Source organism: Doryrhamphus excisus, linkage group LG6, assembly GCF_037039965.1.
Source record: "Doryrhamphus excisus strain RoL-2023G ecotype Guam linkage group LG6, RoL_Dexc_Guam_v1.1, whole genome shotgun sequence".
NCBI lineage: Eukaryota > Metazoa > Chordata > Actinopteri > Syngnathiformes > Syngnathidae > Doryrhamphus > Doryrhamphus excisus.
Genome location: NC_136362.1, coordinates 2,289,653 through 2,314,329, shown reverse-complemented (window position 1 = coordinate 2,314,329; position 24,677 = coordinate 2,289,653). Strand labels below are relative to the sequence as shown.

At 29.3% G+C, this 24,677-nt stretch overlaps 1 protein-coding gene across 1 annotated transcript in view; it reads right to left on the bottom strand.

Moving 5' to 3' along the window:
- tspan9a (tetraspanin 9a) overlaps window positions 1-23,561 on the bottom strand; it is a 253,478-nt gene extending 229,917 nt beyond the window's left edge. The window contains exons 1-2 of the mRNA XM_058086240.2: window positions 23,398-23,561; window positions 3,070-3,128 (exon numbers count right to left, since the gene is read on the bottom strand). The gene's annotated coding sequence lies outside the window, so the exon portion shown is untranslated. The remainder of the gene's footprint in view (window positions 1-3,069; window positions 3,129-23,397) is intronic.
- Window positions 23,562-24,677: the final 1,116 nt, after the last annotated feature.

The window sequence follows — 24,677 nt, the reverse complement described above, 5'->3', positions numbered from 1 at the left end:
TAATATTAGTCATCATTATTATGATAACCATAATAATGATGATGATGATAATAACCATAATAATGATTATGATAACCATAATAATGATGATAATGATGATGATGATGATGATTATGATTATGATTATAATTATAATTATAATTATAATTATAATTATAATTATAATTATAATTATAATTATAATTATAATTATAATTATAATTATAATTATAATTATAATTATAATTATGAACCATCCATCCATCCATCCATTTTCCTCCGCTTATCCGGGTCCGGGTCGCGGGGGTATTATTATTATTATTATTATTATTATTATTATATTAATATTATTATACTAATATTATACTAATATTATTATTATATTCATATTATAATAATTACTAGTTTTATTATCATTACTAATTATTATTATTAATGGTTATTATTATTATTATTATTATTATTATTACTAGTAGTGGTGGTAGTAGTAGTATTATTAACATTATTGCTATTATTATTTGCCCCAGATTAAGTGACTTTGCATTCTCAGCATCAAATTAGTTCCCAAGTTCCCAAGCAGTGGTTCCCAACTGGTTCCCAACATAGGTAGCAAGAATAGCAGTTAGCATGCAGATCATGAAAATACGTTTTTTTTGCCAAATTCTACAAAACAAAACAGATGAAAATACAAAATCGTCGAGTTCGATCACGACTATTTTGAAGCAAAACAATAAAATAGACCATATACCATAAATCAGGAGTGATCCTAGGATCCTAGAATCAATGTCATCCAACCAGGATCGTAGAATCCGTGCCATCCAACTAGGATCCTAGAATCCGTGCCATCCAACTAGGATCCTAGGATCCATGCAATCCTGTCAACTAGGATCCTAGGATCCATGCAATCCTGTCAACTAGGATCCTAGGATCTGTGCCATCCTGTCAACTAGGATCCTAGAATCCATGCCATCCTACCAACTCGGATCCTAGAATCCACTCAACCGCCGTGCAAACCAGTATAAAACTAAAATGAACTAAAATACAAACATGCAGCATTCAGAAAACATGTAGTATTACGTCATGTAGTACTCTAACCTGGTAGTAGTTGGCAGTCATGTTACTACTGTTCTGTTCAGTAAGGTACACAAATACAAGAATTGATCGTTGGAACGACAGACTTTCACTGCAGGTTTGAATTATCTGCAGTGAAAAATAAGAATAATAATAATAAAAATGCCTCGAAGTCACATACTTCGGTAATTGAACCCTGACTCCTCGTCTCGCCGAGGGAACACACAAGCACACATCTTACCAATGTCTTCATTTACACTTACTATGGTTAACATTCATAGTATTCTTTAAGTATTTAAGTATTCTTGCCAGAACAGGGACTATTTGGACCTGCAAACTTCAGGCAATGCATGCAATAGCTTTAGGAATGTTTAAGGGTAAGTTATTGGACACGCAGGCATTTCCAGGAAGTACACCCATCCCAGAACAGGCCTCTTTAATAAAGTCTCAGCAATGCACTTCCTGAAAAGTCTATTGTTTATTATGTAACACCAAAGAGCAGCCTCTAAAGTGGGAAACGCCTCCAGTTGAAATGTGGGTGATTGTGTTGTTTATATTTTCCATTCAAATGTTACATTTATTAAAAAAAGATTCAATCATAAATATTCTGCCGCAAACAACAACAATATGCAAACTTTCAATTGAAAGTAAATAGAATTCAATAACATACAATTTGACTTAAACTGTAATAATAATAATGACTATTATATAAGTAATAATAATAAGAAGAATATTAATAATATATTATTTTTTATTATTGTCATTAATAAGAATAATAATAATTATTATTATAACTATTATTATTACTACTATTATTATTAATAATAATAGTCATAAGAATAAGAATAATAATGAGAATAAGAATATTAATCATATATTACTTTTTATTATTATCATGAATAACAATAAATAATAATAATAATAATAATAATTATTATTATTATTATTATTATTATTATTATTATTATTATTATTATTATTATTATTATTATTATTAATAATAATAATAATAATAAGTAATAATAATAATAGTAGTAGTATGATTATTATAATATTAGTTTTAATATTGTTATTATAATATAATAATGATAATCATTGTTATGATTATTATGACAATAATAATTATAATAATAATAATAATTGTTATTATTATTATTAATAATAATAGTAATACGGAGAAGAAGAGGAAGAAGAAGAATATTGATATTATTTTTTATTATTATCATTAATAAGAATAAGAATAATTATTATTATAACTATTATTATTATTAATAATAGTCATAAGAATAAGAATAATAATGAGAATAATAATATTAATAATATATTACTTTTTATTATAATCATGAATAACAATAAATAATAATAATAATTATTATTATTATTATGAACTATTATTATCAAGTAATAATAATAATAGTAGTAGTATGATTATTATAATATTGGTTTTAATATTATTATAATATAATATTGATAATCATTGTTATGATTATTATGACAATAATAATAATAGTATTACTATTATTAACATGATTATTATTATTATTTGCCCCAGATTAAGTGACTTTGCATTCTCAGCATCAAATTAGTTCCCAAGTTCCCAAGCAGTGGTTCCCAACTGGTGGGATGGGACTAAAAGTCAGTCATGGAGTTTTCAGTGTGTTGCGTGTCTATGTCTATGGGAAAAAAGAATGATGTCATGACCCGATGTCTGTGAATGCACCTCATGTTCGTTTGCTATGCCTCGGCAAATTACACTCCATTTCCTGGATCATTTTGTCAGGCCTGAGTAAGATAGAAAGGACATCGAGTGGAGACAGCACACAGCTGCAGACAACTGCTGGAAAAGACAGCACCAGCTTCTCAGCTCTGCAGCTCATGTTGTATTGAAAACAATTGCAATTGAGGGGCGACGGTGCCCCCGTCCCCCCACTCCCCCACAGCCAAACCAGTTGAGGAAGAATAACAGCATGAATAAACCACTGGAAGCTACAGATCCAAAAACATGGCGTCATTCCTCACCTGCTCAGATGTGGTTGGAAACGAGAGGAAACGGTCCCGCCGGGCTCGCCTGCAGCAGCCTGTCAAGCAGACGAAGGAAAACAGGGACTCAGATCGGTTCCTCAGATTGACTTTGGTGCAAATTGTGAAAAAAAGGTTACAAAACAATGATGTCACATGCTGCTAAAAGCAGAAGCTAAAGAGGCAATAAACTGAAGAAAACAGAAGAGGAAAATAAGCATGCATGCATTAATATGTGCCATTTTTTTTTATATTTTCGACCGCTGACATGACGGTCGCTTATCATACACACAACTATTTTGAGCTTTTCCAGATGAGCCAAAGAAAGTCTGTTCCATAAATGAGGTGATGATGATCACCATGGATGTCCATGGCCTTCAAAGCAGCTACTTCAATGTAGCTACTTCAAAGCATGCTAACCAGGGCGCTCACTAACCGAGGTTTCCAAATTGGTAATTTTGTGAAATTATAATTGTAAAACTCTAATAACATGACAAAACAATAATGAACCTGAAAATGTACATAAACCGACATAAACCACAAAGCATGCTAACCAGGGCGTTCAATATCCGAGGTTTCCAAATTGGTAATTTTGTATCAGATGTTGTGAAATTATAATTGTAAAACTCTAATAACATGACAAAACAATCTTGAACCTGAAAATGTGCATAAACCGACATAAATCACAAAGCATGCTAACCAGGGCGTTCACTAACCGAGGTTTCCAAATTGGTAATTTTGTGTCAGATGTTGTGAAATTATACGTAATTGTAAAACTCTAATAACATGACAAAACAATAATGAACCTGAAAATGTACATAAACCGACATGAATCACAAATCATGCTAACCAGGGCGTTCATTAACCGAGGTTTCCAAATTGGTAATTTTGTGAAATTATAATTGTAAAACTCTAATAACATGACAAAACAATGATGAACCTGAAAATGTACATAAACCAACCAACATAAACCACAAATCATGCTAACCAGGGCGTTCACTAACCGAGGTTTCCAAATTGGTAATTTGGTGAAATTATAATTGTAAAACTCTAATAACATGACAAAACAATAATGAACCTGAAAATGTACATAAACCGACATGAACCACAAATCATGCTAACCAGGGCGTTCACTAACCGAGGTTTCCAAATTGGTAATTTTGTGAAATTATAATTGTAAAACTCTAATAACATGACAAAACAATAATGAACCTGAAAATGTACACAAACCGACATGAACCACAAAGCATGCTAACCAGGGCGTTCACTAACCGAGGTTTCCAAATTGGTAATTTGGTGAAATTATAATTGTAAAACTCTAATAACATGACAAAACAATAATGAACCTGAAAATGTACATAAACCGACATGAACCACAAATCATGCTAACCAGGGCGTTCACTAACCGAGGTTTCCAAATTGGTAATTTTGTGAAATTATAATTGTAAAACTCTAATAACATGACAAAACAATAATGAACCTGAAAATGTACATAAACCAACCAACATAAACCACAAAGCATGCTAACCAGGGCGTTCACTAACCGAGGTTTCCAAATTGGTAATTTTGTGAAATTATAATTGTAAAACTCTAATAACATGACAAAACAATAATGAACCTGAAAATGTACATAAACCGACATGAATCACAAATCATGCTAACCAGGGCGTTCATTAACCGAGGTTTCCAAATTGGTAATTTGGTGAAATTATAATTGTAAAACTCTAATAACATGACAAAACAATAATGAACCTGAAAATGTACATAAACCAACCAACATAAACCACAAAGCATGCTAACCAGGGCGTTCACTAACAGAGGTTTCCAAATTGGTAATTTTGTGAAATTATAATTGTAAAACTCTAATAACATGACAAAACAATAATGAACCTGAAAATGTACACAAACCGACATGAACCACAAAGCATGCTAACCAGGGCGTTCACTAACCGAGGTTTCCAAATTGGTAATTTGGTGAAATTATAATTGTAAAACTCTAATAACATGACAAAACAATAATGAACCTGAAAATGTACATAAACCGACATGAACCACAAATCATGCTAACCAGGGCGTTCACTAACCGAGGTTTCCAAATTGGTAATTTTGTGAAATTATAATTGTAAAACTCTAATAACATGACAAAACAATGATGAACCTGAAAATGTACATAAACCGACATGAACCACAAAGCATGCTAACCAGGGCGTTCACTAACCGAGGTTTCCAAATTGGTAATTTTGTGAAATTATAATTGTAAAACTCTAATAACATGACAAAACAATAATGAACCTGAAAATGTACACAAACCGACATGAACCACAAAGCATGCTAACCAGGGCGTTCACTAACCGAGGTTTCCAAATTGGTAATTTTGTGAAATTATAATTGTAAAACTCTAATAACATGACAAAACAATAATGAACCTGAAAATGTACATAAACCAACCAACATAAACCACACAGCATGCTAACCAGGGCGTTCACTAACCGAGGTTTCCAAATTGGTAATTTTGTGAAATTATAATTGTAAAACTCTAATAACATGACAAAACAATAATGAACCTGAAAATGTACATAAACCAACCAACATAAACCACAAAGCATGCTAACCAGGGCGTTCACTAACCGAGGTTTCCAAATTGGTAATTTTGTGAAATTATAATTGTAAAACTCTAATAACATGACAAAACAATAATGAACCTGAAAATGTACATAAACCAACCAACATAAACCACAAAGCATGCTAACCAGGGCGTTCACTAACCGAGGTTTCCAAATTGATAATTTTGTGAAATTATAATTGTAAAACTCTAATAACATGACAAAACAATAATGAACCTGAAAATGTACATAAACCGACATGAACCACAAAGCATGCTAACCAGGGCGTTCACTAACCGAGGTTTCCAAATTGGTAATTTTGTGAAATTATAATTGTAAAACTCTAATAACATGACAAAACAATATTGAACCTGAAAATGTACACAAACCAACATAAACCACAAAGCATGCTAACCAGGGCGTACACTAACCAAGGTTCCCCTAAGTGCCGCTTAAAGGCTAACATTGAACGAAGCACAAATAAACCGCAGACACGCAGCATATGCGGCGGTGCGTTCGTGTGTCAGACTAAGCACTTAGTGTCAGCTGGTACGAAACCAGCGGCACTGGCCTCTGAAGCAGCACGGCCGGCGTCCAAGTAACAGCTTTTCCACTTGCCGTGACACATCCAACGTCTGGTCAACGATGGCATGCGACCACAAAGACAAAACAGGTGCCTCGTGAAAAAGTTCAATATCTGGTTTCCGTAAGAAAAAGCTAACTGGAAAGACTTAATAAGAATAGAATAGACCTATAACAGAAGGGAAGTAGTTGATAATGTGGAAAAACTGAGCTGGAGATGTGACATTTATTTATTCAGTCCCCCCCCCCAGCCCCCCACCCCCTACCCCTGTCAAATGCAAAGCCAAGAAGTCATTTGGTTCTATTTCATGCTGCGGTTCAGCTGAACGCTGCGCGGATGAAAGTGTACGGTCTGGAAGTTACATTTCCCTTTAACATCTCACTCTTTCAGGAGTGACAATGTTTACCAACATGCTAACACATTTAGCATTTAACCTCAGGAACTAGCTCTTGGGTTCATTTTAAGGAGGTTTCATGTTTCATAGCAGGATGGATTTTTGTGTACAAGGCCAACTGAAAATGTGAAAAAAAATAATTACTCTTTCCGGATTAGACACACTTGAAGATATGTGAGATTGTGGAAGTGGTAAAGCGAAACGCATCACAATTTTGCGCTGAGGTCATGTGCAAGAGGCAATATTTGGCATTCACCGGAATCATAATTCAACCAAGTGAGAGGTTGGTTCCAGAGTTGGTTGTCAACTGGTGGGTTGGGACCCAAAAGTGGGTTGCGGATCCATTCTGGGTGGCTCGCAGACAGATGTATAATATAAAACAGATGTTGCAAAATTGAGGCTTTGTAAGCAAAATATATGATTATGCAATTTTATTTAGTGCAATTTTTTAAATTTTTATTATTTTTTTTATTTCATTTGATGCATTATTGACATGCCATTATCCTGTCCTTTGTCATTCCATGTCAAAATGTGGTAATAAATTCATTTTTAATTGAATAATTAATTAACTAACTAACTAATTAATTAACTTTGGACACATACATTTCTGTATTCATGTTTCAATACATGATATGAAAAAAAAACAAATTAATTGACTTGGTTTGGTTTCAATAAACTGTGACAAACCTTAAAACATATTAGGAAAGCAGGAAGTGAACAAATGTAACAAAAATTAAAATTTAATTAAAAACATAATTTAAATTTAAAATAATTTTAAATAAATAATAAATAATAATAAATAATAAATAATTTAATTTAATTTAATTTAATTTAATTTAATTTAATTTAATTTAATTTAATTTAATTTAATTTAATTTAATTTAATTTAATTTAATTTAATTTAATTTAATTTAATTTAATTTAATTTAAAAAAACTTAAACTATATTAGGAAAGCAGGAAGTGAACAAATGTAACAGTTACTAATTGTAAAAGTACCAAATGGAGGGGTAGGATTTAATAAGCTTTGCTTCTTCCTACTCCTTTTGGACATGTGGAACTGTGAACTGATTATGGGATGCACTCAATTGTAATCTGATGCATGTTCAAATGAAATAAAACCATTACCATTACCAAAAATAACTGTAAAAATAAAAAAATACAACATAAAACAGACTTAAGAGTGTAAAAAATAACGTAAACAACATCTATGTTAACTCTAAACGTATCGGAGCCGGGAGCACTCCCTTAAAAGGGAATGATGTGTGTTTAGAGTTATTATTATTATTATTATTCCCGATAGCACTTGTCGTTCTACAGTATGTGTTTTTCTTACCTGTCAATAATGTGCTGGTATTTTTTGTGTCACACTTGACATTTCATAGTGTGGCTACGCTACTGCTTGCCCAATTAAAGGGGAGGGGGTGTATGTAGAGATAAAGACAGGAGCATTTTTTTTTTTCTCTGGATCCCGAGGGCTCGACTCTTTTTAGGTTTTGCCTGTTAAATAATTCCTTTTTCCATTTCTATACGACACTGGAATCTGTCATCCGAACAAAAAGACGCAGCCAAGGGAAGAAGACCTTTTAGGATGGCAAACACTAATAGAGCACCACGGTGGTTCTCAAGCGTACTTACAAAAGTATACAAGATGAAGGGGTTTTTTTTGTGCTGTGCTATTTTGGTCTTAACATGTGGAACAATACAAAATATTCACAAATGGTAATGGTAATGGTTTTATTTCATTTGAACATGCATCAGATTACAATTGAGTGCATCCCATAATCAGTTCCCAGTTCCACATGTCCAAAAGGAGTAGGAAGAAGCAAAGCTTATTAAATCCTACCCCTCCATCTGGTACTTTTACAATCAGTAACTGTTACATTTGTTCACTTCCTGCTTTACTAATATTGTTTAAGGTTTTTTTTATTAAATTAAATTAAATTAAATTAAATTAAATTAAATTAAATTAAATTAAATTAAATTAAATTAAATTAAATTAAATTAAATTAAATTAAATTAAATTAAATTAAATTAAATTGTTTTTTATTAAAATTTTATTTTCGTTACATTTGTTCACTTCCTGCTTTCCTAATATGTTTTACGGTTTGTCACAGTTTATTGAAACCAAACCAAGTAAATTTATTTGTTTTTTTCATCATGTATTGAAACATTAATACAGAAATGTATGTGTCCAAAGTTAATTAATTAGTTAGTTAATTAATTAATTAATTAAAAATGAATTTATTACCACATTTTGTCATGAAATGACAAAGGACAACCAGTAAGTGTTACATTTGTTCACTTCCTGCTTTCCATAATACAGTTTAAGGTTTTTTTTATTTTTTTGGTTATTTTTTTTTTATTTTTATTCTTAATTTGGGTTTAACTTCGGACATGAAAGGGCAATCGGTGTCTTGACCTAACGATGTCCTGGGGAAAATCTCGTAAATAAATATCTAAATATCTTTCTTTGTGTTTTTTTTACCTGTTAAATTAATACAGTGGGACCTCAGTTAGCGGATTCCCTGGTTTGCATGTTTTTGGTTAACAGTGGAAGTTTTGTCTTGGTTTGCGTACATTTTTCATTTACATTTATTGACTTCCTGCCTTCCTAATACAATTTAAGTTTGTTTTTTTAACTTTATTTTATTAATTTTAGTTTTTTTTTTATTAATTTTAGTTTTTTTATTTTATTAATTTTAGTTTTTTTATTTTATTTAATTTGACTTTTTTAATTTTTTGTCACATACCAAAGTACGAGGTGATATGAGCATCCAATGACATAATGGGTACCATAGTAAGTGCCAATATAGTGATAAATAATGCACATCATGACTGGTTCAAGACTCTTCATCCTTGTATTTAGCAAACATCAACTGCTTGTATTGTTTCTTGAAAAAAAAAAGTCTTAATTATGACCAAATAATTTGGGAAGAATAGTTGAAAATGGCATTTTAAAAACAACCACACAAAACAATTTGTCACTAAATTCATGTTTTATTTTTATTTTTTGTTATTGTTTTAATTATAATGATCATGAAATGTGAAAAAAAAATTATGATAGGACTGAACTCCGTTCTTGAACTCATTATTGTATATCATGTTTTTTGTTAAGTGTGCTTCAGTTTCAGTTTACATGGGGCATATCAAAGACATTAAAACCAGATAAACCTGTGCGGTAACATACTGTCCAGTATCCCCCATAAATCCATCACTTCATCCATCCATTCCCAGGTCTATCTCTACGAAAAAGCACGTCTAGCGATCCAAAGACTAAGGTGCATGAGGTAGTAAATCTCAGTCGGTGAGGCAATTCTCCAAGTTGGAAAAATCAGTTCATATTTTACAATCCGTGAACGCACCGTGGGAGATCAATCGCAGTGTTGCCAGGGTCCGTATCGACTTTCTCTTCAGGATTTATGAGAGAAATATTTCATTAGTTATTCACATTTGTGACAATTAAGTGAAATCAAGTCGAACGTAACACAACAATAACTACTATCAATTCCTGCACGATTCCGCTTTTGATCAATCAATCAAAAGGTATGAAGCAAATTTGGTGGCAATTCAATGGAACACCCTAAGTCAGGGGTCTCAAACTCAATTTACTTGGGGGACACTGGACCTAGGGTCTGGACGAGACTGGGCCGCATCAGGTTTTCAAAAAAAAAAACACAAAAAAAAAACGCATTTATTAAAAACAGAAAAATTAATAAACTTTGCCTTGGTTTCGATTTTCTACAAGAAAAGCTCTGATAAAACATTCCACTGTCCTTCAAGTTATTTCCTTTAAACTTAAATAGCCAAAAACTTACCACTTCCACACGGATAGGGAGGATAACTAACAGTTATTTAACCTTTAACATGAACATTAATCCAACGTAATAATTTTTTCTGGGTACATGATACCATACAGCAGGGGTCTCAAACTCAATTTACTTAGGGGACACTGGAGCTAGGGTCTGGGTGAGACTGGGCCGCAACAGGTTTTGCAAAAAAAAAACAAAAAAAACAAAACGCATTTATTAAAAACTTTAAAAAAATTATTATTTTTTAAAAAAAACGTCGCTTTGGTTCCAATTTTCTACAAGAAAAGCTCTGATAAAACATTCCACTGTTCTCAAATATCTTACTTTTTATTTTTTTACACAAAATAAGATGAAAAATAAATAAACAAATCAAGAATAAAAAAATCAATCAATCAGTAATAAATAAATATAATAATAATAATAATAATAAAACGGCAAATAATAAAAACTTAAGAAACCACATATAGTTGGTCGGTGAACAATTATTTTTTTCAGATAAAAATGAACAAAGCATTATTAGAGCCCTGTAGACATGACAAAACACGACTATAGTCACATTTATACTTTTTTTTTATTTACAACATATTGCGCAACTGCAGGGTCTTGACACACATGCTAACTCGCAAACTACAGCGCTAGCGACCTAAACGGCAGCCTTCAAGTTATTTCCTTTCAACTTAAATAGCCAAAAACTTACCACTTCCACACGGATAGGGAGGATAACTATTAACAGTTATTTAACCTTTAACATGAACATTAATCAAACGTAATAATTTTTTCTGGGTACATGATACCATACAGCATCCATATCAAACTTGCGCGAGCCGCACTAACATTAAACTTTCATATCAAGGCGGGGGCCTCAAAGTAGTGTCCTGCGGGCCACATTTGGCCTGCGGGCCGCATGTTTGAGACCCCTGGTATAAGTCATATACAGAAAGGACATAACAATCTGGAAGCCTGAACAATCCGTGCTGCAGTTATTATTATTATTATTATTATTATTATTTTGCAGGAATGCACAGAAACTGAACTTGACTGAATTATGTAACACAAAAAAACATAAGCAAAACCCTCGGACAGGTGGTACGGATCTGGCACACATTCTGCCTATAAAAAGTAGCATAAGAATGATGTGTTCCTAGTTACGCACTTTATTAGTCGGTATTTCTTCAAGTGGAACTTGGAAAATAACAAATAAAAAGATGTTTTTTTTATTTTCAAGGCTGCGTCTGGTATTGTGCTACACGATTGATGAACACATTCTAATCAGTTTGACACAAGTCTTTCTTCCAGCAGATTTCTTTGCGCCTGTTGTGTATAAAACCCGATCTGATATTAATTTCAGCCTCATCATTTTGTGTTTGTGAAAAATAACACAAATAAGTCCTACAAATCGGCGGAAGTATTAAAGAACTAATTTTGCTGCATACAAATCGTGTATTTTGACAAAACCCGGAAGGTGAAGTGTGTTATTATATATTATTATTTGGAGTTTTGATACCCAATTTTAGTTACTGCTTTTATTGTTGTGTGTTTTTATTATTATTATTATTATTTTAATTATTATTTTTTTCTTAATAGAGACAGGATCTTTTTTATTATTTTTGGTAAGGATTGTGATTTTTATTTAAGTGACATTTGTGCTAAAAAAAAAGACTGAGATTCCATTTTATTTTCATTGGTTTTTTTGGCCTTTTTTGTTTTAATATGCTGTTTTGTGTGTTTAATTTATTTTTATTAAAAATTTAAAAATATAATTACAATATTTAAATTTAAAAAGATACCATAATTGTGATAATTGCTATTGTTTTAATAAAATTATTATTTTTATTATTATTATATTTTATTATTTCTTTTGATTATTATTATTATTATTATTATTTCTTCCCCATATACACATAAAATCACACATACAATAATATACTGCAGCTAAATGCACATGTACACCTACAAATTATTATTATTATTATTATTAAATTATTTATTATTTATTATAATTTTAAAAAATATAATTACAATATTAAATTATCTTCGAAAATTAAAGTGTATTGCTTTGGTGTCATTATCGTGCCATACATTATGATTAAATTAATAAACAATTGTGTCAAAATAATGTTGATCAGCAATAATTGGTATGAGAATAATAATTGGTGTTATCATGACAGGACTAGCAGTGGCTGATTGCCGCAGCCAAAAATCGTCAGAACAAACAGGGAACAATTATACTGCACCCAATTCCTTACATAATTGCCCTTATCAGGACACCATCTGGCACCGTTTATTGGCTATATTACTGTTTTGCTTTGAATACTAATAATTCAAAAACTTTGTGAATGTATTTTTTTAATGACTTAGTTGGAGAGAATGTGGCACGTAAGCCCTTCACAGTCAAATTGGATGTACTAAGTGCTTCTGATATACAATTAGACAGGGGTGATTGCCGCATCACCAATTTCATGCAGGAAATGAGAGTGTAAAATGGCATAAGACACACCGGATTATAAGACACTAGGCAGCTTTTATTTTGAAAGAGGCCGCCATGGCAGCCATTGGCCAATTAACTGTTCTACTGGTAACAATGCAGTTAAAGTAGTTGTTGTTTTCTTACATAAAACCCTATTGGATTTGTCTTGTATATTTCTTAGGTACCCTTTGAATGTTGCTAAGTGATGATTTTACTCCCGTGTTGAGACCCGGTTTTGGGAACTCACTAAAACTAATAAATGAGCTGAGTGAAGAGAGTGTAAGAAGGCAGTCAGGGAGTTCATCTGATCTACATATATAAGTACGTATATATAAGACTATAAGACACTAGGCAGCGTTTTCTTTGAAAGAGGCCGCCATGGCAGCCATTGGCCAATGAACTGTTCTACTGATAACAATGCAGTTAAAGTAGTTACTGTTTTCTTACATAAAACCCTATTGGATTTGTCTTGTATATTTCTTAGCTACCCTTTGAATGTTGCTATGTGATGATTTTACTGTGATGATTTTATGATTTTATTTTAAGTAAAAAAAAAAGTGAGTATAACAACAAAAACGTCCTTCTCTTCCACTCGACATTGTGAACTTGTGCGGTGTTAAAATCCTTCTCGTAGGAGTCGAAGTGTCCTTGCTTGGCTGGAGAATCTCATTTTGTGGCAACAATGAAAGAAAGTGCCTGCCGTCCGAGACAATAATCTGGTTCATCGCCCTCAATCAAAAGACGTCGTTACTTCACAAACTACCACATTCAAAAAATAACAATGCATCCCGAGATATAAAAGGTCCATGATGGACCTCTTGGAGATAAACAAGCCTGTCAAAAACCACAACCACAATAGGAATAATAATAATAATAGTGACTAAAAATTCATTTAAAAATATTTGGATTCATCATATTGTTAATGAAACGCTGTAATGATCATCTTGGGTGAATGTAAACATGTAAAAAATATAATAACTATTACATTTGCAGGAAATTATTCCATATGTGGGAAAGTGAAAAACTGTAAATGTAATAACTTCCCATAAATGTAATATGAGACAAAATAATGATCTTTGTGGTTGTTGTTGTTGTTTGTTCTTTCTTCTTTTAATGAGGGCAAAGGTGTAGATGTCATTTTGAGGATTTTTTTGTGGAAAAAATATTATTCAAAGAGTATTATTTGAATACATTAAAGGAATATTTGATTACTAAATTATTTATTATTTATTATAATTTTTATTTTTTATTTATCAAGTTTATTTTAAATTTAAAAAGATACCATAATTGTGATCATTGCAATTGTTTTAATAAAATTATTATTACTATTATTATTATATTATATTATTATTATTATTATTATATTTTATTATTTCTTTTGATGATTATTATTATTATTTCTTCCCCATATACACACAAAATCACACATACAATAATATACTTTAACTAAAACGTACATGTACGCCTGCAAACAGAGTGATTAATTTTTATTATTATTATTTTACAAATTAATGTTTAAATTATTTATTATTTATTAGAATTTTTATTTTTATTTATAAAGTTGATTTTTAATTTTAAAAGATAACATAATTGTGATAAGTGCAATTGTTTTAATAAAATGATTATTACTATTATCATTATTATATTTTATTATTTCTCTTGATTATTATTATTATTATTATTTCTTCCCATATACACACAAAACCACATATACAAGAATATACTGTAACTAAAATGCACATGTATGCCTACACACAGAGCGATTCATTATTATAATTATTATTAAATTGTTATAGAAATTTATTATTAAATTATTTATTATAATTTTTATTTATAAAGTTTATTTTAAATTTAAAAAGGTACCATAATTGTAATCATTGCAATTGTTTTAATAAAATTATTACTATTATTATTATATTTTATTATTTCTTTTGATGATTATTATTATTATTATTTCTTCCCCATATACACACAAAATCACACATACAATAATATACTGTAACTAAAACGCACGTGATATTTACACCAAATTTGAATCTAATTGAATGGGAAAAATATGAATATTAAAAATCTTCAAGTTGCTCACTAAATGTGTTCAACAGGCTGAATTTTGAAAGATTTACACCGCCAATACATATCACAGCAAATAAAACCACTGCAGAAGCAAAAGTGCCTGGTGTCCAACATAAGGATTTCGTCCCGTAATACTGCTCAAACGTGAAAACATGGCGAGACAATTGACAAGCTGAAAATACCACAGCGATAAAAAAACATTCCCATCAAATTCAGGTTTGGGACTCTAAAAGGTTAAATGAGCCGTCAGAGGTAATAAATAGCAGCATCCAAGGGCAGTCTTGCAGCCGTCTGAAGGTAAGTAAACAAGTCAGTCATTGCACGCTTCCTCTTTCGGGTGAGACTCGCACAAGTTTAAATCATTCAATGGAAATTGAAAAAAAAATAAAAAAGTCATGACCGGCAGCATGACTTGGACACAAATGGAGTGTTTCTGTTAACAGTTGATGGTTGGTCCTGAAAGCAAACATGTCTTTTATTTGACCCCGCCACCCCATGCTAACGTTTTATAGACCTGACTGCTGTGCCCCGCCCCGCTTTAGCCTTGTTTTTAGCCTTGTTTTTAGCTCTGAGTGAATGTATAGATATTGTATTTTAATGCATCTTTTAATCAGTTTTTCGACTCAACTTTTATTTATTTTCCCACTGTAAAGCGTCTTTGAGTAGAAAAGCACTAAAAAAAAATGTATTAAAAAATGTATTGGAAAAAATGTATAAAATAATAATAATAATAATAATTATTATTATTATTATTATTATTATATATTTTATTCTTTTAATGTATTATTAATTTATTATTAATAATATTCTTATTATATTATAAAACCAATTGTATTATTTATATATATATAATATTAATATATAATAATATTAATGATCGTTATTATTATTATTATATATTTTTTCTTCTTTTTACTATGTATTATTAATGTATTATTAATTATATTCTTATTATTGATTTATAAAAACAATTGTATTATTAATATATATATATATATATATATTATTAATGTTAATATTATTGATCATGATAATGGTCATTATTTTATTATTATTATCATTATTTTTTTTACCATTATTATATAATATATTTTATTATTATTGTTAATATTTTGCATTGTTAATTATATTTTTATTGTATTATAAAAATAATTGTATTATTAATATTAATGTATATGTTAATATTAAAATATTAATATATAGTATATATAATAATATATATTAATATAAATATATTAATATATAGTATCTATAATGTTAATATATATATTATTAATGATAATGATTATTATTATTAATAATAATAATAATAATAATAATAATAATAATAATAATAACAATAATAACGATAATAACCATAATAACCATAATAACAATAATAATAATAATAATAATAATAATAATAATAATAATAATAATAATAATAATAATAATAATAATAATAATAATATATGTGACTGGATGTTTGCATTTCCTTTAGGATCAAAAAGTCAATCTATTTACTTCCCCCACTATTGATAGATTTTAATTAAATTAGTGGCAAAAAATAAATAAATTAAATGGGAAGTCGTCAAATTTTTTGTCTTATTTAAAGAAGTATGCAAGTAGTTGAGCTAATAATGAGTACTAACGTAGACCACAGAGGGTCATGTTTCAAAAGTTCACTTGAGGTCTCAGACCGAGAAGAAACATTCTCAACTCACAAAAGGTGCTTTTGATTACGGCGCTGGCATTGAGCTGCAGGAGAGCCAGCTCTGCCTCCCCAATGAGGCTCCCCCGTGTCCAATTAATCACAGGAGGTTCAAGGCGGCCCGCAAATTACTCTTTTAGAATCTTTCAGGAGCAATTTGGAGTCAAGAAGATCTACGACCAGTCCCCCCAAAATGTCTCCAGCCAGGTTTGGTGCCATGTAAAGAAATGGGCAATTGTACCAGTGGTTTTCCTGTGGTGGTTTTTACTAACCACTTAAGGTACATATCAGGGAAACTAGACTAGGGAAGACCAGGAAGGACTTAAACACTTTTTGTTTGAGCGTCCATACATTCATTAAGAGTTTAAAAAAGGATAAAATATTGAGTAACCATTGAGTAACAAAAACATATTTCTATGTTGTTTTTTTTTATCCCGAATGCTTGCTCCAAAAAAATGTTTTTTTCGCAAAAAGTACACAATAAGAGGTAACTTTTCATAAAAAAACATAAAAAGTGCATCTGATAAATGCCTGGGATTAAAGATCCAAGAGTGCAAATTGTAAATTTTTGCAATCTTTCAACTGCTCTTGGTTATCAATCATGGACTCTAACCAAAACGCACTCTGACAAAATCTTATTTCCCCATAAAAAATAATGTGAAGTAATTAATCAGGTCTAGGAAGCCAAAACTCTTAACACAAAACACATATTTTATCGTTCTAGTATAGTTTTACATGTAGAAAAAACTTTGAAATACATATAAAAATACTTCGATTTTTTTTAGTTCTATTGTTGATACAACAAAAATATTTGTATATTTGACCTAATAAAGAAAGTTCCCAAAAGTCATGTGAACTTGATCTTGTAAATTGGAGAAACTTGAGTAACAAAAGCATATTTCTATGTTTTTTTTATCCCGAATGCTTGCTCCAAATTTTGGTTTTTTTTTTGCAAAAAGTACACAGTAAAAGGCAACTTTTCATAAAAAGTCATAAAAACGTCCAAAAGTGCATCTAATAAATTGCTGGGATTGAAGATCCAAGAGTGCAAAATGTAGATTTTTGCAATATTTTAACTGCTCTTGGTTATCAATCATGGACTCTAACCAAAACGCACTCTGACCAAATCTTATTTCCCCATAAAAAATAATGTAAAGTAATTAATCAGGTCTAGGAAGCCAAAACTCTTAACACAAAACACATATTTTATCGTTCTAGTACAGTTTTACATGTAGAAAAAACTTTGAAATACATATAAAAATACTTCGATTTTTTGAGTTCTATTGTTGATACAACAAAAATATTTGTTTTTTTGACCTAATAAAGTTCCCAAAAGTCATGTGAACTTGATCTTGTAAATTGGAGAAACTTGAGTAACAAAAGCATATTTCTATGTTTTTTTTATCCCGAATCCTTGCTCCAAATTTTGTTTTTTTTGCAAAAAGTACACAGTAAGAGGTAACTTTTCATAAAAAAACATAAAAACATTCACAAGTGCATCTGATAAATGGCTGGGATTGAAGATCCAAGAGTTCAAAATGTAAAGTCTTGCAATCAGCTGCTCTTGGTTATCAATCATGGACTCTAACCAAAACGCACTCTAACCAAATCTTATTTCCCCATAAGAAATAATGTAAAGTAATTAATCGGGTCTAGGAAGCCAAAACTCTTAACACAAAACACATATTTTATCGTTCTAGTACAGTTTTACATGTAGAAAAAACTTTGAAATACATTTAAAAATACTTCGATTTTTTTTAGTTCTATTGTTGATACAACAAAAATATTTGTATATTTGATCTAATAAAGAAAGTTCCCAAAAGTCACGTGAACTTGATCTTTTAAATTGGAGCAACTTAATTGTGAGTTGAAATTACCTGAAAAAATTTGCTCGATTTAATAAAAAAATTTTAAGTCAGCGAAGTTAAAAAAAAATTTAAGTTGAGTCAACTTGGATTTTTTTTTAATTTACTTGAGCTAATTAGTTTGACTAAATAAAAAGTCGGTTGAAATGACTTGAGTAAATATTTGTTTATTTGACCTATAAATTCCCTGAAACAATTTGCTAGATTTAATCAAAATTTTAAGGCTCAACTTAAAAAAAATTTTTAAGTTGAGCCTTAAAATTTTTGATTTTTTTTTTGAAATTTTTTTACACTGCCGATGACTTTGAAAGACGAGCGACGGATCTTATTCCGGGTTCCTGTTTCCGTGTGATAGAAACCTAACTTGCTAATAATGTACTCAAACCAAGACAAAACCTCCACAGCTAACCAAAAACATGCAAAGCAGGGAATACGCTAACTGAGGTAATGAGGTAACGTTGGTTAAAAAACAGACAAAGAAAGATATTTAGATATTTATTTATACTACAAAAAGTATAGTAAAGTAAATAAGTATGACATAGGAGCTTACTAGACTGAAAACTACAACCACAATAACTAACATGTGGTACTTCTGTTACCAGTTATATTTCGGTTTCCATGTACTGAGAGTATTCAGCCGGATAATAAGATCCGTACTCCTTCACCACATGATTTACAGTATTTGAACGCGGTATCATTTTCCTGGCATGCAGTTATGTTTTATGATATTTTTCCATGCTTTATATAATCAGCACCATACCAGCACGTAAATTTAGATCAAAATCATAAAGTGATTTGCTCAGCATGCATGGTACGCATGACAAGGCCATACATCGAGTACTTTGAAGTAAAGTTACACAGATTATTGAAGTGAAATATGACGTCGTCACACCAAGTAGGATTCTACTCGCATGTTGCACAAGCTCAAATATTATTATCTGATTGATGGATCCTTTGGTCATACGTTTGGATATGATACGCAAACTACTAGTCGCAACTACAACAACAACAACAACAACAACGACGACGACGGTTTGTACTTGAAGGCCACACAGGCAGGATCACAGCTCAGGAAAAACTCTCAAAATATTAAGACACAAAAGCTGCATTTTAACTCATAATAAATAATAATAAATAATAATAATAAATAAATAATAAAGTCAGAATTTTATGAAAACAATGTCATTTTCGGGGGATCGCGGGGGTGCTGGAGCCTATCCCGAGATTTATTTTAGGGGGAGATTAAATATAAATTTTTAAATGTATGAAATATATTAAATATTAAATATTAAATATTAATTATTAAATATTAATTATTAAATATTAAATATTAAATATTAATTATTAAATATTAAATATTAAATATTAAATATTAAATATTAAATATTAAATGTTAAATATTAAATGTATCAAACATCAAACATCAAATATTAAATATCAAATATGAAATATGAAACATCAACTATTAAATGTTAAATGTATTAAATGTATTAAATATCAAACATCAACTATTAAATATTATATGTGTTAAATGTGTTAAATGTGTTAAATATTAATATTAAACATTAAACATTAAACATCAACTATTAAATGTTAAATGTATTAAATGTTACATATTAAATGATAAATGTAATAAATTATTAAATGTATTAAATATCAAACATCAAGTATTAAATGTTAAATGTATTAAATGTATTAAATATCAAACATCAAGTATTAAATACTAAATATGAAATGTGTCAAATGTGTTAAATGTGTTAAATATTAAATATTAAATATTAAATATTAAATATTAAATATTAAATATTAAATATTAAATATTAAATATTAAATATTAAATATTAAATATTAAATATTAAACATTAAATATTAAATATTAAATAACTATTAAATGTTAAATGTATTAAATGTTACATATTAAATGATAAATGTAATGAATTATTAAATGTATTAAATGTATTAAATGTATTAAATGTATTAAATGTATCAAACATCAAATATTAAATATTAAATATTAAATGTTAAATGTTAAATGTTAAATGTTAAATGTTAAATATTAAATATTAAATATTAAATATTAAATATGAAATATGAAAAATCAAAATTAAAAATTAAAAATTAAAAATTAAAAATTAAAAATTAAAAATTAAAAATTAAAAATTAAAAATTAAATATCAAATATCAAATATCAAATATTAAATATTAAATATTAAATATTAAATTAATTAATTAAATTAATTAATAATAATTAAATATTATTATTAAATATTATTATTGATCGCCAGCCAATCACAGGGCACATATAGACAAACAACCATTCACACTCACATTCATACCTATGGACAATTTGGAGTCACCAATTAACCTAGCATGTTTTTTTTTTTTATGTGGGAGGAAACCGCAGTACCCGGAGAAAACATGCTAGAAAACATGCTAAACAAAATAAAAAACATGCTACGTTAATTAGCATGACTCCAAATTGTCCATAGGTATGAATGTGAGTGTGAATGGTTGTTTGTCTATATGTGCCCTGTGATTGGCTGGACACCACCTGAAGACAGCTGGGATAGGCTCCAGCACCCCCCTTTGCGACCCTTGTGAGGATAAGCGGTAGAAAATGAATGAAAATAATATCAATAATTGGAAATATAGTCCATAAAAAACAGCAAAAATGCCAAAAAAACAGCTGTAATTTTTTTCAAGACAGCAAAAAAGTTGCACTTATAGAAAAAAAAAATGTGATCAGTAATTACTGCAAGACCCACAAATATGTGATTCCAACCTGGGGTGGTGGGGGGGGGGGTGAAAAAGAGGACTAACTGTTGATACAGCAGCACAGCCCGTCCATTGTGAGACCAGCCAGACCAGTGCGGATATCGGAGCGCCGCCGGCTCAGAGAATAGGAACGTTCAGGAAAGGTCAGAACAGAGCCGACCTCTCCAAGCGTGTGACGGCGTGTGACGGGCAACACATTGATGCTTTTGTTTCCCGCCGCGGAGAATCAGCCAGCGCTTCCCACAGGAAAAACTCGACACAAAAGTTCCAATTGTTTGAAATCCAATACTTCTATATTATTATTAATATTATTGTTTTATTGTGCTAACCGATGGTGTGATATTATATAAACACACAAAATTATAAGTAATAAAGCTCTTTCCTGTCAATATATAAGTTTAAGTTAATGTTTTTAATGTGTTTTTTTTCTGTTATCAATCCACTATGTACGCTTCTGGTTGCTAAATGTACATTTTTGGAAGGAATAAAATACTAATGAAATACAGTAGTACATGTGAAATACTATAAAAAGTAAATAGGCTCCATATCCGACAGTGATAAGTGAATTTCAGCAAAAGTGGGATTACTCATTTTCATTCATTCATTCATTTTCTACTGCTTATCCTCATGAGGGTCACAGGGGGTGCTGGAGCCTATCCCAGCTGTCTTTGAGCGGGAGCGGGAGTAATCAAATATTAAATATTAAATATATTAAATTATTTTAAAATGATATTAAATATTACATTATTTTTAAATGATATTAAATATTAAATATTACATTATTTTTAAATGATATTAAATATTACATATTAAATACTAAACATTAAACATTAAATATATTAAATTATTTTAAATTGTATTAAATATTAAATATTACATTATTTTAAATATTAAATATTAAATTATTTTAAATTATATTAAATATTACATATTAAATATTAAACATTAAACATTAAACACTAAATATTAAATTATTTTTAAACATTAAACATTAAATATTAAATATATTAAATTATTTTTAAATGATATTAAATATTTAATATTAAATATTTAATTATTTTTAAATGTTAAATTATTTTTAAATGATATTAAATATTAAATATTAAACATTAAATATTAAACATTAAATATTAATTTATTTTAAAATATTAAATATATTAAATTATTTTTAAATTATATTAAATATTAAATATTAAATTATTTTAAATATTAAATTATTTTTAAATTATATTAAATATTAAATTATTTTTAAATATTAAACATTAAATATTAAATATATTAAATTATTTTAAATATTAAATATTAAATTATTTTTAAATATTAAATATTAAATTATTGTTAAATGATATTAAATATTAAATAATTGCAAAATTAATGTATTATTTATTATTTATTATAAAGCCAAATATTATGGAAATAATTGAGCTGCACGGCGTGTGAGTGGTTAGCGCACAGGCCTCACAGCTAGGAGACCTGAGTTCTATTCCACTCTTTGTGTGGGTTTTCTCCGGGTATTCCGGTTTCCTCCCACATTCCAAAAAATAAAACATGCTAGGTTAATTAGCCACTCCAAATTGAGTGTGAATGGTTGTTTGTCTAGAAAATGAAATAAAGAGAAACAAAGAAAAAAGGAAGTACAAACGTGCACGAATAACATGCACAAATACAATATCAGTAACATAACCACATGAATGACATTTTATGACTTTATTATGAATTATCCTCCCTTAAGTGACACGATACTTACAGCTTTTAATTTCTATTCTACAGATTATTAATCAAATTGTGAAACAGTGGCGTCCCTTCGCTTTAAAAGACATAATAATGTTATTAGTTCGGATTTTTGGATGTTCTGTGTGTGTATGTGGAATAAAAAATACATTTCAACACAAATCCTAAGCCAAAATACACACCGAGTGTCTCGTAGTGACGTAACAACAGCCTACTATTCGTAAAAGTCTGCAATTAACATAAATAAACGATAAACGAACACTAGAACTGAAATAAACGTGCCAGCGAAATGAAAGTGAACGCGTCGCAAACATAGTGTTGGAAACAAAGCACTTACCTTTACAAAGTTCCTGGCGACACCAATAACTTGTCACACGCGACAGAACCTCCAGGCTTCCACACGAAAACTTTCCGGGAAAATTCCCACGAATACGAAAAGAGTGGCCTCCGGTGGTGAAACTCCTCCGGGGTGTCTTCCGTTTGGGGGTTGGGGGCTGGGGGTTCGGGGTGGCCCCTGCGCTTCCCTGCTTGATGATGAAAGTCAGGATCCGTGTGTGCTTGGCCAAACAGGAAGTGATGGGAGAGCTTGGAGGACAAACGGGAAGTTCTTACTGACTCCTAGAGGCGCGACGGGGAGCTGAAAGGGATTTTTCAATATTTTTTTTAATAAATACAAAAAAATATATATATTTTTTTAGATATATTTTTATATTTAAAAATATTTTATATATAACAATTATTTTTAGATATTTATATATATTTTTTTTTTTTCCGCCATCATTGCATACACCATGGGTGTCCAAAGTGTGGCCCGGTGGCTATTTGCGGCCCATGGCTGTTTTTATTGGCACAGCCATCCATTTGCGTTAAGTGTATTTTATAATTTTATTTTAAAAATAATAAAATAAAATACAAAAATTTCAAAAAAAATCATTAAAATCTATTTCAGCTTCCACTTGAAATATACTCTTAATTTTCTTTTAAATAAATATATTCAGTTTATTTTCTACACACTTATTTACTTTCAGTAATACATCTGGCAGTTTATGTTTATGAAAAAAAATATATATATATATAAGGGGGAAATAGATAAAATAAAAAATTATAAATTAAATAATAAAATAAAAAAATAAAAAATGTTGTTAAAATCTATTTCAGCTTTCACTTGAAATATACTCTTAATTGACATTTATATGTAATTAACATTTAATATTTAATATACATCGAATATATCTAATATAAATTAAATATATTTAATATAAATTAAATATATTGATATTTAATATAAATTAAATATACTTAATATTTAATATTTTTCCAACTTTTCTTCACCGGTTCTCCGGCCGAATTATTTTCAAAAAAATCGACAAAGATGGTTGTTTGATGAACAGTTCAATGCTTGTGATTATTAAAATAAAATAAAAATATAATAAATATAATAAATATAATATAATAAAAATAAAATACTATTATTAAAATACTATTATTATTAAAATATTATTATTTTATTATTTATTTTATTATTTTATTATTTATTATTATTTATTATTATTTATTATTATTTATTATTATTTATTATTATTATTTATTATTATTTATTATTATTTATTATTATTT